At 77.6% G+C, this 2,500-nt stretch overlaps 1 non-coding gene across 1 annotated transcript; it reads right to left on the reverse strand.

Annotated features, from left to right (window-relative positions):
- Nucleotides 1-299: 299 nt before the first annotated feature.
- LOC138065005 (5.8S ribosomal RNA) lies at nucleotides 300-452 on the reverse strand. The gene has a single exon (XR_011138190.1). It is a non-coding gene; the product is annotated as a 5.8S ribosomal RNA (ribosomal RNA).
- Nucleotides 453-2,500: the final 2,048 nt, after the last annotated feature.

The following is a 2,500-nucleotide window of genomic DNA, read 5'->3' on the forward strand; positions in this document are numbered from 1 at the left end:
CACACACCGCGCAGGGCAGCGGTGGCCACCGGGCTCGGAGGGGAGGGAGGGCAGGGCAAGGCACGCCGGCCGCGGACGGTGGAGGCGGACGGTCGGCCGGAGCCGGGCAGGCAGGCCAGCCGGAAGACCGGGGCCACCGGTGCACGCACCGGTGGTCCCGGCTCCGCCGCCGCCGCCGACTCACCGCCGCCGCCGCCCCCCCACCGACTCGCCGCCGCCGCCGCCCCCCCCGGCCCCCCCCCGAGGGGCGGCACACCGCTGCGCCAACGCGGCAATGGGGGTGACGATTGACCGTCAAGCGACGCTCAGACAGGCGTAGCCCCGGGAGGAACCCGGGGCCGCAAGTGCGTTCGAAGTGTCGATGATCAATGTGTCCTGCAATTCACATTAATTCTCGCAGCTAGCTGCGTTCTTCATCGACGCACGAGCCGAGTGATCCACCGCTAAGAGTTGTCTCGGTTTCGGTCCCCACCGCGCGCGCGGGGGGACCGGGCAGCTTTCGCAGCCCCCTGAGGGCCCCCATCCGCTCTGCCTCCCTCCTCACGCCGACGCCGGCTGCTGAGCAAGGGACAGCGGAGAGAGAGGGCACGCCTCACTGACCGTACAAGCACAGAGGGAAAAAAAAAGGGGGGGGGGGGGGAGAACAGACCCGAACGAGAGGGGCGGGGAGCCCTCGCTCCCGACCTGGGACAACCCCTTTCTCGCTTCGAGTCCGGCCCAGGCGCCCGGCTCGGCCTGGCCCAGCAGGGAGCGGCGCGCCAGCCGCGCCACCTGCCTCAGGGACCGGGGTGTGGGTCCCCGCGGAGCCCCGGCGTCGGAGCCCGGCCGCCGCTGGGAGCGGCGCCACCCGCTGCCCGCGCGCCCGCGACCCGCCAGCCGCACGCTTCCGAGCTCCTTCGCTCGCCTCACCGGCCTCCAGCTCCGCCGCCCCGGAGACGGCACCCAACACCCGCCTGCACACACGCAGCCTCCCGAGCGACGCCACGCACTCGCCCGTCCCTTCCGCGGGCAGACGCCTGGCGGCAGGCAGACGGGCGAGGCGGGACGGACGGGGAACGGCGCCCGCTCTCCCCGCCTCCACGCGGAGACCGGGAGGGGCCGCCCCCGCCCGCCCGCCCGCCGCCCGCCTGCCGCCCAGCGAAGCCGGGTCGGGCAGAGCGAGGCAGGCGCGCCGGATGGCGGAGTGCCGGGGCAGGGCGGGGGGGGGAGGGAAGGAAGGGTGCCGCCGACGGCCACGGCGGGAGACTGAGAGCACCGGCCAGGGAGGAGAAGGGATGCGCTGGGGCTCGGCGTCCGCACCACCCGCGGTGGGGGCTCGCCGTCCCGGCGGCGAGCACGCGCTCGCGCCGGGGTCGCGCGTTCGAGGCAGGCCGGCGCAAGCCGACCGCGCGGCGTCTCTCCGCCGAGACCAGACCGCGGAGAGAGGGGGCAGGGTACCCCTCTCCGTCCCGGCTGCCCGCGGGGCATGCACGGGCCGCGCCGGCGGGCATGGGGGGGTGCGGCGCCCGCGCGCGCCGACCCCCCGGCCCCTCCGGCAGCACGCCCGGCTGCCCCCCGGGTCGCATCGGGCCGCCCGAGTCTTTAAACCCCCGCCCGGCTCTCCGACCGAGAACCCTCGGGCCCGGAGCCCGGGGCCCATGGCCATCCCTACCCGGGGGGGCCGCTACCGGCGGCCGCGGTGGCCGGAGGCCCTCCTCCTTCCTCCCAGCGCGCCCCCCCCCCCCCCGCCGCCCCCCGCCACCCCCGGCCCGGCCGACTCGCAGCGCGGCCCCCACGGCACGGCGTGGGGCGGCTGGAGCGGTTGGGGGGGGGGGGGGAAGGGAGGGGAGGAGGAAGCGTGGAAGGCCGGCAGGGCACGGCCGGTGCGGCACGCGCAGCGCAGCGCCCGGGAGGAGCACGCTGGCACACGGGACCACACGGGTGGGTCACCGAGGGGAGGCAGGAGAAGCGCGGACGCTAGGTACCTGGCCCTGGGGTGAGGGAAACGACCTGAAATCCCCGCGGGGGTGCCTCCCCCGCCGCCGCCCGCCGCCGGGCCACCGCCGCCTCGCGGCGACGGCGGCAGCCTCAGCGGCAGCGACGAGGCGGGGCGCGGAGGGGAACCCGGCACCCGCCAGCCGGCTCCAGCGCCCCTCGGCGGAGCGTCCACCCGCGGGGTGCGCCCGACACCCACCGCCACGACCTCGTCCTCCTCCCGGGGCCCGGGGTTTCCCTCAGTAACCCGGCGCCGGGTGGCAGCTGCGCCCGGGAGGAGAGCCGTGGTTTGGGCCGCCCGCTCGGGCACGACACGTCGCCTCGCGTGGCCTCGCGCGACGCCCCCGCTTGGGGTCCGCCGCGGCGCGGCGCCCGCCCCGCGCGCCGTCCCGGAACGCCTGTCCGCACCGCCTCTGCTAGACGGGCTGCTCCGCCGCAGCCCGCCCCGGGTCCGCCCCCCACAGCTTAGGAGTGGGGACCCGTGGGACCCGTCCCAACCCGGAATGCGATCTCGCTCGCGTCTCCA

This window comes from Struthio camelus, unplaced genomic scaffold (assembly GCF_040807025.1).
Source record: "Struthio camelus isolate bStrCam1 unplaced genomic scaffold, bStrCam1.hap1 HAP1_SCAFFOLD_98, whole genome shotgun sequence".
Lineage (NCBI taxonomy): Eukaryota > Metazoa > Chordata > Aves > Struthioniformes > Struthionidae > Struthio > Struthio camelus.